Source organism: Bison bison, unplaced genomic scaffold (assembly GCF_000754665.1).
Source record: "Bison bison bison isolate TAMUID 2011002044 unplaced genomic scaffold, Bison_UMD1.0 scf7180017864456, whole genome shotgun sequence".
NCBI classification, from domain to species: domain Eukaryota; kingdom Metazoa; phylum Chordata; class Mammalia; order Artiodactyla; family Bovidae; genus Bison; species Bison bison.
The window spans coordinates 13,682,274-13,695,293 of record NW_011495018.1 but is presented as its reverse complement, the minus strand read 5'-3'; the positions used below and the strand labels follow the sequence as shown (position 1 = coordinate 13,695,293).

Genomic DNA, 13,020 nt, shown 5'->3' with positions numbered 1-13,020 from the left:
TCCCACCCCCTAGGATGTCACAGAGCACTGGCTTGAGCTCCACGAGTCATACAGCGAGTTCCCACTGGCGATCTATTTTACGTATGGTAATGTATGTGTTTCCTTGCTGCTGTCTCCGTTTGTCCACCCTCTCCTTCCCCTCCTATGGCTGCAAGTCGTTTCTCTATGTCTGCATCTCCACTGGTGTATGAAGATTACTTAAAAAACTAGGAATAAAACTACCATATGACCCAACAATCCCACTACTGGTCATATACCCTGAGAAAACCATAACTGAAAAAGACCTACATACCCCACTGCTCACTCTAGCACTATTTACAATAGCTTAGGACATAGAAAGGCTTTCCTGGTAGCTCAGCTGGTAAAGAATCTGCCTGCAATGCAGGAGACCCTGGTTCAACTCCTGGGTCAGGAAGATCCACTGGAGAAGGAATAGTCTACCCACTCCAGTACTCTTGGGCTTCCGTAGTGGCTTAGCTGGTAAAGAATCCACCTGCATTGTGGGAGACCTGGGTTTGATCCCTGGGTTGGGAAGATTCCCTGGAGAAGGGAAGGGCTAGGCACTCCAGTATTCTGGCCTGGAGAATTCCATGGACTGTATAGTTCACGGGGTTGCAAAGAGTCGGACATGATTGAGTGGCTTTCACTTTTACTTTCAAGACATGGAAGCAACCAAGATGTCCATCAACAGATGAAAGGAGAAAGAAGCTGTGCTACATATATACAAAGGAATATTACTCAGCCATAAAAGGGACACATTTGAGTCTGTTCTAATGAGGTGAATGAACCTAGAGCCTATTATACAGAGTGAAGTAAGTGAGAAAGAAAAAGCAAATATTGTATATTATTGCATATATATGGAATCTAGAAAGATGGTACTGATGAAGCTATTGAGAGTATATTTTTAAAACAAACAACCAGCAATACTCCAGACCATCTTAGACTTCTTTTATCTGGTACCCGGGTGTCAAGGGAAGGGGCCACACAACATGGGGGCTTTAAAAGTGGAAAGAAGTCATGGACCAAGTGAGGGGCCCCAATGGAACTTGGGTTCAGATAAATAAGACAGTCTTCTGAGAGTTAAACTATGAAACAAATATAATAGCTCAGAGCAGAGAGGGGCAAAGAACTGTGTTTTACCAGATTCGTAGTATTAACACATCCAAAGGAGAATGTGGTCCTCAGAAGCATGTGTGTGTGTCAGTATGAATGTTTGTGTGTATGTGTGCTATTGTGTGGGGTTATATGTATGTGGATGCCCCTGAGTGTGAGCATGTGTGTGGGTGTATGAACCTGTGGTTGTGCATGATCATGTGTGAGTGTGTGTGTGTGTGTGTGTGTGTGTGTGTGTGTGTACAGCTAAGCAGACCCAGGCAAGAGACAGCAAGCCTTAGCAAAGCCAAGTAATGTGTTCTTGCCTTTCCCCAAGGGAAAAAGAGGGACCCTGGGCCAGGAACTTGAGTGGTCTGTGCTGAAGGTCTGTCCATTCAGGGAGATGGGTACATCAGAGGCATCAAGTTTTACAGTGTGATGCCTCTGTGGTTAATATCATCCCCATCAGCCAATGCTCCACTCATTGGATTTTGAGCTCACTTAGCCACTGACTTTCATTGGACTTCCCAGGGACCCTTCCTGCAGGGAGGGGATGTGCCCATGAGCAGAAGTGCCAACCCAGCCCATGGGTATAGAGGCTCAGAGCCTGGACTGGCATTGGCCTGCCTAGGCATGAATCCCAGCTCCTCTCCTCACTAACTGGTGTCCTTTGGAAAGTTTCCCAACCTCTCTGAGCTTCAGTTTCCTCATCTTTGAAGTGAATTTAATAATAGTACCTGCCACATAGGCTGTTGTGAAGATGAATGAGATGATCCATGTAAAGAGTTTAACACCATGGCAAATATATCCCAGGCTTTTTAAAAAACGTAAGCTATTATCATTATAATTATAAATATTATAATAAATAAGCATGTGTGCATGCTAAATTGCTTCAGTCGTGTCTGACTCATCGTGACCTTATGGACTGCAGCCCACCAGGCTCCTCTGTCCATAGGATTCTCCAGGCAAGAATACTGGAGTGGGTTGCCATGCCCTTCTCCAGGGGATCTTCTCTACCCAGGGATAGAACTGGTGTCTCTTACATCTCTTGCACTGGCAAGTGGGTTCTTTACCACTAGCGCCACCTGGGAAGCCCCAATAAAGCCCCAGTTTTATTTTTCATACATCAGTCATGTGCCCTTGAGAAATAGATCCCTTCCCAGGGGCTGGCTGTGCAGTAAACTTCTTGAAGACATATTCTGCTTCTTCATCTGGACCCCCAGTGCTGGGCGCTGGGTCTGGGATAATAGATGCTCACTCAGTGTTTGTTGAAGAAATGAAATGATTTTGTTTGTTGAAGAAATGATTGGGTGTGTTAGTGGGGAGGGGGGAGTTTGGAAGCCCATAAGTCCAGGGATTCTTTACTGCTGAGCCACTGTTAGCAGGCAATGCAGGAGGCACAGGAGATGCAGGTTCCATCCTTGGGTTGGGAAGATTCCCTGGAGGAGGAAATGGTAACCCTCTCCAATTTTCTTGCCTGGGGAATCCCAAGGACAGAGGAACCTGGTGGGCTGCAGTTCATGGGGTCGCAGAGTTGGACATGACTGAGCGACTGAACAACGGCAAGGTCCAGGGATGTGGTGAATTCATGAAGGTACGCTCCCTACACACTTGTGCCTGATGACCAGTCTCTTTCGCTGGAGACGGCTGACCCCAACCTGCCCCTGCACATTGCTCACTCAGGGGAGAGAGCCAGGGAGTCTGCAGGAGCTCCTGGTGCAGTCCCTCAGTCACCAGGCCAAGGCTTGGGTCATTTCACCAAACTTCCCAGGCTGTCGAATTGGATCGTCTACACTCACTATCATTTTAGAGCTGTCCGGAGGCAAGTGGAAGTGGTGCTGAGCCAAGGCACATCCTCCCATGCCTCGTTACTTATTCTCAGTGGGTTCTGTGGACCAGCAAATCGCCCTCCGCTAGGAGCTTGTTAGAAGTGCAAACGCGCAGACCAGACCTACGGAACGTGCATTTCAACAAGATCTGCAGGGGCTGTGTGCGCATTAAAACACAAGAGCGATGCTCGAGGAAAACTGCTTCAGGAAAGCCGCAGTTCAGTCACCTCTGGAAGAGAAGCCAGCGGCTAAGAGTCACTGTTTCTCCCCCACTCCAGAAAGTGCTCCTGGGGTCTGACCAAGCAGATGAAGCTCCCGGGGTGTGCACTCACACTGTGCCTTCTGGCCACAGGATCGCCCTTCTCCTTTCCTGAGACACTCCTTCTTCTCAACAGTCCTGCCTCTCCCCACGATGGTAAAGAGAAACCTCTGCTGTTTGTGGATGCAATCAGTCTTTGTTTCCTGGAAAAGCATTTTTAATTCAAGAGGGCTGTTAACGCAAGTGGTCCTGCTGTGAGTTTTAAGCACCCCTCCGTGGTACCACCCCAGGCCGTGGCATGCACCCTCTGGCACTTAAGGCGAGAACAGGATGCTCAGAAGCCCAGACAATCCCTGCTTCCCCTCTTCTGCATCTTTTCACATCTGCTCAGCTGTGCAGACCTAGCACCCAGGAACACCCTCCCTGCACTCTCCCCACCCCTTAACCTGCTCAGGAGAGAACACAAACATATGCCAACAACAACGCAGTAAAACCCAGTATAGCCCAAGAACTCCTAAATCTTCCAAACTGCTGTCTGCCCTTCCTCTAACGTTATACCCTAGCGTGCCTGAGTGGACCCGCTCCCTGGGTCCAGCCCCAGCACCTGCAGTCCAGCACCTGCCCATTCTGGCTGCTTTGGGAAATGCCAGGGCTCCAGGTACCAGGCTCCTCCTGGCTGCCACGTCCAGAGCTGGGGACAGCGAAGGAGCCAGGGCCAACACGGGGTGGGGAATAGAAAACCCAGAACTCTCTCAAGCCCAATTCTTGTAAGGCTCCTTTAGTTTTCATGTGGAAAACCAACCCACCAACCAGCAATTGAATACATTCCGTGAATCGGACACAGGAATCCCAGGGCAGGATAAGGATAATTCCCATTGGGTAGGGTTATGGCAAAACAGTGGTATCTCTTTCCCAAGCGGCCCTGTGCTACATAGTTAGTTGGTTAGTGTCAGTCGCTCAGTCGTGTCCAGCTCTTTGTGACCCCATGGACTGTAGCCCACCAGGCTCCTCTGCCCATGGGATTCTCCAGACAAGAATACTGGAGTGGATGGTTGTTTCCTTCTCCAGGGGATCTTCCTGACCCAGGGATGTATCGAACCCTCATCTCTTGCATTCCAGACAGATTCTTTACTGTCTGAACCACCAGGGAAGCCCTCTGTGCTATATATGGGAACCCAAAAGAAAAGTCTGAAATTTTTCATGGGCAGCTAGAAATTGTGCTTCTGTCCTCAGGCTCAAGTTGAAAACAGTGGTTGGAATTCTCCCTTGGACCAGATAAGTTCCTTGGGGGTGATGTGTCCTGTGGCCCCAACGTTTGCAAAGGGCTTTGTGAGACAGAGGCTCTGCAGGGCCCACTCGCTCCTCTTGCGTGCAAAGAGGCCAGTGCTTTGCCTGCAATCCTTTTCTACTTTGGAGTGGACTCTTCCAGTTTGGGTGGGAGAAGCAAAGTCATTTAAAAATTCATTTCTTAGTGGAGGATTGATCATTTTAAAGCATCCTGCCTGTTTTACCAACTGACCCTATAAAAAGACAAAGCATGATCATTTCTATCCTACTGTTGACTCCCCCAAGCAAGACAATTAGTTCGGTGGTCTATCAGGAGACAGATGGCGTGCTCAAATTGGAAAATTTAGAGTCTCCTTTAAAAAAAAAGTCCATCTACAAAGATGTGGGTGGGGTACAGAAAAACCAAGGGAGGCAGTGGAGGATGCTGAGACTAATCCCTGACTTCCCACGCTTGGACCTGAAGGAGTGAGTGAAGAGAGTGTTATGGAAATCTGCAAGCAGACAGGCAAGTGGGGAGGGTCACTGAGGGAGCTGAGATTTCAGCCCAGGGGTGCAGCCAGTCGGAGCATACCTGTGAGAAGCCAGTCAGAAGAACACCTGTTTCAGCTTCACTGTCCTGCCTGTTTCCGGTCTTCTGCTGAGCACTCAACCTGTCCCCATGTTGTCTCAACCTGACCAGGAGCCAGGGCAGAAGGAACTTAGTCAGGTGGTACAGACAGTTCAGTGTGGCCAGGCTGAGAGCAAGGTGAGAAGGGCAGAGAGAGATGGTGGAGGGGCCAAGAGGTGATACCAGCACAGGAGGCATTCGTACATTCATCCTAGACCCCACCAACTAATTCCTTCTTAAGGCTGCAGCCACAGAAACATCCCGTCATTTGCCCTTGAACTGTCCGCTCGTGCCATTACCATGCTTGCTGTCTAGTTATCTAATCTGCCAAACCCGCTTGTAAACTGGGGACAGAAATTGCATCTTACCTTGCACCCCTGCCCCCCCTTCACCCATGGCCCTGGGTTCCTCTCTTGCACGCATAGGTACTCAGTAAGTGTGTGTGTGTGTGTGTGCGTGTCTGCATGTCCACGTCAGCGAGGATGGACTAGGTTGTACTGCAGTAACAACCACCAGATCTTGGCAATTTTACACAGTGAACGCTTCCCATTCATGCTACTGGTCCATTACAGGTCAGCAAGGGGTGATCTGCATGATACAGTTGTTTTAGGACCCAGAATGGCCTCATCTTTTTTTTTTTTAACTGTCTTTTTGTATTGGAGTATAACTGATTAGCCATGTGATAGTTTCAAGTGGACAGCAAAGAGACTCAACCACACATAAAACGGTACCCATTCTCCCCCATATTCTCCTCCTACCCAGGCTGCATTGAGCAGAGTTCCTTGTACCATACTGTAAGTCCTTGTTGGTTATCCATGTTGAATATAAGCAGTGTGTACATGTCCATCCCAGACTCCCTAACTACTGCTTTGTCCCACTGAATGGCCTCATCCTGACACATACATCCACAACCACAGCAGAAGACCGAAGATGGAGTGAATTACACACTGGCCTGAGGTTTTTGCCCAAAGTGTCACTTTTGCACACACTTTTTGCACACTTTTGCCAAAGCAAGACTCATGACCACATCTAAGTTTACACATGGGGAAGCAGACCCCTTACACACTCAGGAAGCAGAGAGCCTGAACTATTTTATGAACGGTCTCCACAGAAGGCAAGGGTGGTCTCCATTGGACAGTCCTGGAGGAACAATTGATGTTTTGAATTTAACTGAACAGTAAGTGTCAATAAAAATCAAATGACTAAACAGATCTATGCCTTTTGACATATGCAGTTCAAATCAGTCAAGTCAGCAACAGCAACAAAATCAGAAATTAAAAAAATAAGTCAAATCAGATGCCCAGGAATTATGGAATTCAAATGATTTTTAAAATGGACAGACTGGTTTATATCACAATATTCTATCTCTGGATCATTTCAACACAGAAATTGCTTGTGTTATTTGATATGAACTGTTACTTGGGTGTGGTTTCTTGTTCTCCCCCATAACTCCATCAGGTTATGCCATTATGTTCTAGATTCTCATGGCCTTGGCTATTCTTTAAGACTCTGACAAGTTGATACGGATATGCTTGTTTATTCCGATGCCTTCTTTGGCTCAGCTCCAGGGAGAATGTAGCTGCTGCCACACTCCCCTCCCACTGTGTGGGGAGCATCCTCCAGGAATGGTACCCTCTACCATCCCCAGGCATCAGGTTATATGCTTGCCCATTCCTGGGCCCCCAGGTAATTCCTGACCTTATAGCAAGTCACTTCACTTCAAAATCAGGAAAGGGTGAAAAAAGTTTCCAGGTCTAGGCAATGTCTTTGTTGAATGAAAAAAAAAAAAAAAAATTTAAACCAAGTTCTCAGGATTGTTTTCTTAAGTAGAAAAGCATATTCACTCATCTTCAGAAATTGTCCACACCTGAGAACTGTTTGGATGATGACCATGGGTACCTGGGGTTACCATCAAATCGTCTTGTCTGCTCAGCTTCTCAAAGAAATTGCCTTCGAAAAACATGAGGAGGCTGTGACTAAAGGTGTAAAAGACAATTACATTTAAGAAGACAGTGTCTCCTCTCTGTTCCCTCTTACTCTTTGTAATCTTTTGCACACCAGGAACCCTGGAAGCAAAAGCCAATACTGCTTCCTCAAAACAAACTGTCAAAGGAATTTTGAAGGCTGGATTTAGTGAACAGATCTTTCATTGCTAATGGCAAACCAAATCTTTTGGGATGAACATTAATTCACAAGATCTCTAGGGACCTTTGGAGGTGGCGGTGAGAAAAGAAGTGTGAAACTGACCCTTGTGACTCAAAATGGTCATGACAGTTTCTGTAGCAGCAGTCTCAGAAGGTTATGGAAGTTGTTGTTTGTTGTTTAACCACTAAGTTGTGTCTAACTCTTAGGATCCCTTGAACTATACAGCCCACCAGGTTCCTCTGTCCATGGGATTTCCCAGGCAAGAATACTGGAGTGGGTTGCCATTCCCTTCTCCAGGGGATCTTCCTGACCCAGGGATCGAACCTGCTTCTCTTGCATTGCAGGTGGATTCTTTACCACTGAACCACCTGGGAACCTGGGATGGCCTGCAGGGTCCTTACCTGTCTCCCTGGGGGGCTGGGGTCAATTCAGCTCCAGGACCTTCTACAGGGTCTTTTTGTCATTCTGCCTCTCATCTTCAGTTTTTTTCAGCAATTTAGAGTCTGATTTGACCTGCCAGAGAGGGAGTGAGAATCATCAGAAAGAGTAGCTTCCACTTCTATAATTCCTTTATCTGATTATAAAAGTAGTCCATGCTCATCACAGAGAATTTGGAAAAATCTGAAAACAAACCAGAAAAAGGCATCCATACTTCCCCACTTAGCAGTAATCATCATTGAAATGTTCTGATGACTTTCTCTCCCCTCACTGACTTTCAGCTTTCTCTTTACTGATTTTTAAATTATGTATTTAGATCATTCACTCATATTCATTTTTTGAGCACAAGCTATTGTCCTGTTCTCATCATTAATGATATACTGGTAGGATAAATGGAAAAAGTCTGTTCTTCTGGAGAGAATTATTAAAATCTAAGGAGCAGAAAGAAAACAGGAAAATCACCAAATATTTGGAAATTAAGTAGCACACTTCAAAACAACCCATGAGGCAAAGAGGAAATCCAAAGGAAATAAACAATTACATAGAGTTTAAATGAAAATTAAGATACAACATCAATAAATGTGAGGTTCAGCTAAAGTGGAACTGAAAGGGAAATGTATAACATGAAATGCTTACCACTTTAGAAAAGAAGAAACATTTCAAATCAAAAATCTATGTTCTCACTTCATGAATCTAGGAAAAGAGCAAAATTAGACCCAAAGTAACCAGAAGGAAATATTAAAGGTTGGAGCAGAAATCATTGCAATTTAAAAAGGAAAACAATAGAGAAAAATCAATGAAACAAAAAGTTGGTTTTTTAAAGACATCAATAAAATTCATAAACATCTGGCAAGACTGACATAGATATAAAGAAGACACAGATGATCAATATCAGAAATGAGACAAGGGTCACTATGAATCCTGCAGCCATTAAAAAGGTAATAAGCAAATACATTGAGCAAATTTATGTTTCATAAATTCAACAACTTAAAAGAAATGGATCAATTCCTCAAACACCACAAACTACCAAAACTCAACCAAGATAAAATTAATAATTGGAATGGCCCTATAACCGTTAAAGAAATTGAGTTTGTAACTTTAAAAGCTTCTGAAAAAGAAATCTTAGGTTCTATGCTGGAGAATTCTTCCCAACACTTAAAAGAACTAACATAAAATTTACATCATCTTTTCCAGAACATAGAAGAGAGAACAGTTTCCAACTCATTTTATGAAGCTAGTATTACCCGGTTGTACCCAAACCAGACAAAAACAGTACAAGAAAAGAAAACCAAGAGACTCTCAGTTTCTGGTTTGCTATGTATAGAACTTAGCAGTCACCACTGCATCATAATAAATAAAAACCCGAATAAACGGAAATATCAACAGATCTTCTTATATTCATCAGAGAAATGAGGCAAATTTCTGCTCCAAAAATTGGAGATACAAACAGGAGGATACAGAAAATCACAAGTTAACAGAGCAGACGCCTCTGCAGAAATCAGTGCCGCGGTAGGAAAACCTGAATTGTAATTGACAAATAGTTGGAGGCTCAGTGTGGACAAGTCTGTGAATTAAACTCTCCACCAGTTTAATTCACAGACATGGAGGTCCCTATGTTTTTGTGAGTCTTCTCTTCAGAGGATCCACCAGTGGATAATGGAGGAAAATCCCCTTGTGCTTCCAGCAGGGGATGGAAAAAGGAACCACTTTGAAATGTGCGGGAGAACTCTGTTCTTAACAAGCCTGTACTCAAGCAAAACTATTTACTAGAGACTAACTTGCTGGGGTTTTATCAGAGCCTCATTGACCTGCTGCTGCTGCTAAGTCGCTTCAGTCGTGTCCGACTCTGTGCGACCCCATAGACGGCAGCCCACCAGGCTCCCCCGTCCCTGGGATTCTCCAGGCAAGAACACTGGAGTGGGTTGCCATTTCCTTCTCCAATGCATGAAAGTGAAAAGTGAAAGTGAAGTCGCTCAGTCGTGTCCGACTCTTAGTGACCCCATGGACTTCAGCCTACCAGGCTCCTCCGCCCATGGAATTTTCCAGGCAAGAGTACTGGAGTGGGGTGCCATTGCCTTCTCCGCTTATTGACCTAGGTGGAGAGAAATACTCAGTTTCAGCTTTTTCAGCCTTCCAGAAGGAAAATACTAACTTCAGCATTCTCTAGCCATTCTGTTCCACCAAAGTTGAGGGAGAGAAACGGATGCACTGGTGAAGTTCACAGACCAGGGGCATGGACTCACCAAAAGTCTGAGACCTAACCATGGGACTAAAGAACGCTTCCCCTCCCTGCATGTCTTACCAATACATTGCTAAATGCCTCTTTAAGGCAGTTCCTTTTACCTAGTACATCATGTCTGCCTTAAAAAAAAAAAAAAAAAATTACAAGGCATACTAAAAGTCCAAAAACACAGTTTGAAGAAACCAAACAAGCATCAGAATCTGAGTCAGGAACGTTTAAATGATCAAACCAGGAATTTTAAAAAATTATCGTTCATACACTAAGGACTTTAATAGAAAAATAAATCAATGTATAAGAAAGATGGGTTGTACAAGTGGGAAAATTCTAAGAGTCAAAAAGAAAAGCTGGAGATCAAAAACATTGTAACAGTCACGAAGAATACCTTTGATAGGCTCATTAATAGGCTTGACATGGCTGATGACAGAATCTTTGAATTTGAGAATATCTCAGCAGAAACTTCTAAAACGGAAAAGCAAAGAGTAAGAAAGACTAGAAAAAGTACAACAGAATATCCAAGAGCTGTGGGACAACTAGAAAAGGGGTAACATAAATGTAATGGATATACCAGAGGAGATGGAAAGGAGAAAGAAATAGGAACAATATTTGAAGTCAAAATGACTAGGAATTTCTCCAAATTAATGACAGACACCAAACCACAGGAAGCTCATAGAGCATCAAGCAGGGTAAATGCCCAAACAGACAAAAGAACTACACATAGTACACATCATATTCAAGCTCCAAGAAATCAAAGACAAAGAAAAAATTCTTGAAAGGAGCAGTGGGGGGCACTTTATTTATAGAGAAGCAAAGACAAGAATTATTCCAGCTTCTCAGAAAGCATGCAAGAAGGAAGAGGACAGAGCTGGGTATTTTGAAGTGTTGAGAGAATGTTACCCACACATCTAGAATCCTATACTCTAGGAATTATCCTTCAAAGCTGAGGGAGAAAGAAAAACTTCCTCAGATAAACAAAAATTGAGGGAATTTGTTACCAGTAGACCCAACTGTCAAGAAATGTCAAAAGTTCTTCAGAGAGAAGGAAAATTATATTGATCAGAAACTCAGATCTGTATGAAGAAAGGAAGCACACTGGAGAAGGAATAAGGGAAAGAAAAATAAAAAAGTTATTTTTGTTATTCTTAATGGATCTTATGAATGTAGTTTGTCCAAAATAATAGCTACAACGTATGACATTATATCAGAGAAGGCAATGGCACCCCACTCCAGTACTCTTGCCTGGAAAATCCCATGGACGGAGAAGCCTGGTGGGCTGCAGTCCATGGGGTCGCACGGAGTCAGACACGACTGAAGTGACTTAGCAGCAGCAGTGGCAGTATTACATTATATACCATATATATATTAGATTATATATAATCTAATTATATATAATTATATAATTATATTTTTAAATTAATATTATATATATAATTATATATATATATCATATATATAATTATATTATATTATATTATATATTATTATATATATTATATATAATATATATATATTATATAATAAATATAAATATAATATTAGATTATATATAATCTAATACACGTACACTCATCTGTGCTTCAGTTCAGTTCAGTTGCTCAGTCGTGTCCAACTCTTTGCAACCCCATGAATCGCAGCACACCAGGCCTCCTTGTCCATCACCATCTCCCGGAGTTGAATGATATTAATGATATAAGGAATGAGAGGGAAGAGTCAAGACTTTTTTTGTTGTTTTTGTTATTATGCGTTATTTTGTTGTTATTATAAGGTACTTGCACTACCTGTAAAATGGTGTTTGAAAGTAGAGGACTTGAAGTAGTTGTAAATCCATATTGCAAATTCAAGGGCAACCATTAAAATGATTTTTCTAAAAAAGAAGTACATTAAGAAAGGTGTGAGGGAAATTATATACAACATTAAATTAAAGCCACATATAATTTAATATAATTAAATTAATTATAATAAAATTAATTTATGTAAATTCAAAAAATAAATAAATAAATAAATAAATAAATTAAAGCCACAAAAGGCAGAAAAATTGTGAAGACAAAAACAGAAACAAAGAACAAGGGCAACAAATAGAAAACAGTAACATATAAGGTATTTGTTGTTCAGTCACTAAGTCGTGTTTGACTCTTTTGAGACCCCATGGACAATATCTCACCAAGCTCCTCTATCCACAGGATTTTCCAAGCAAGAATACTGGAGTGGGTCGCCATTTCCTTTTCCAAGGGATCTCCCTCACCCAGGGATTGAACCTGAATCATACATCTCCTGCATTGGCAGGTGGATTCTTTGCCACTGAGCCACCAAGGAATCCCTACATATGTGGTATATATTAATTCAATTATATCGATAATCTCTTTACATGTCAATGATCTAAATATCAAGCTAAAAGACAGAGATTGTCAGAATGGATTTTTTTTAAAAAAGGACTGAACTATATGTTGTTTGCAAGAAACTCACTTTTATGGATTAAACATAAAAGGATGGAGAAAAATATACTAGGCTAACATCAATTAAAGGAAAGGAGGAATACCTATGTTAATTTCAGACAGACTAGGCTTCAGAGCAAGGAAAGTTATCAGGAATAAAGACAAGCATTACATAATAATAAAAGCATCAACATTTTAAGAATATATAACAATTCTTAATGTGTATGTGCCTAATAACAGAGCATCAAAATACATGAAGAAAAACAGAACTATAAGGAGAAAAAGAAGAATCCAATAATATAATGGAGACTCTAACACCTCTCTATCAAAAATAGATCCAGCAGGGAGAAAATCAGTAAGGACATAGTTGAAGTCAACAGTACCTTCGGTCAACCTCATGTAACTGACATTTATAAGCAAGTTCATCCATCAACAGCAGAATATACATTTTTCTCAAGCTCACATGGAGTATTCATCAAGATAGACCACATCCTGGGACATAAAACATACTTTAACAAATTTAAAGGAAATGGAAATCATGCCACATCAGCTTTCAGACAACAGTGGAGTTAAACTAGAAATCAACAACAGAAAGCCAGAAAATCCCCAAACACTTGGAGGTTAAACAATACACTTGTAAATAACACATAAGTCAAATAAGGAATCGTAAGAGAAATTTAAAAGTATATTTT

The 13,020-nt window shown here is 42.5% G+C and overlaps 1 long non-coding RNA gene across 2 annotated transcripts in view; it reads right to left on the bottom strand.

The window, feature by feature from the left end:
- Positions 1-3,266: 3,266 nt before the first annotated feature.
- LOC105002579 overlaps positions 3,267-13,020 on the bottom strand; it is a 56,632-nt gene continuing 46,878 nt past the window's right edge. Inside the window, exons 1-4 of one of the 2 annotated variants that reach the window (XR_826989.1) lie at positions 8,294-8,352; positions 7,621-7,732; positions 5,039-5,138; positions 3,267-3,383 (exon numbers count right to left, since the gene is read on the bottom strand). This is a non-coding gene — a long non-coding RNA (uncharacterized LOC105002579). Of the gene's footprint in view, positions 3,384-5,038; positions 5,139-7,620; positions 7,733-8,293; positions 8,353-13,020 lie in introns of those variants that run through there. The other variant, XR_826990.1, reaches the window with a different exon arrangement.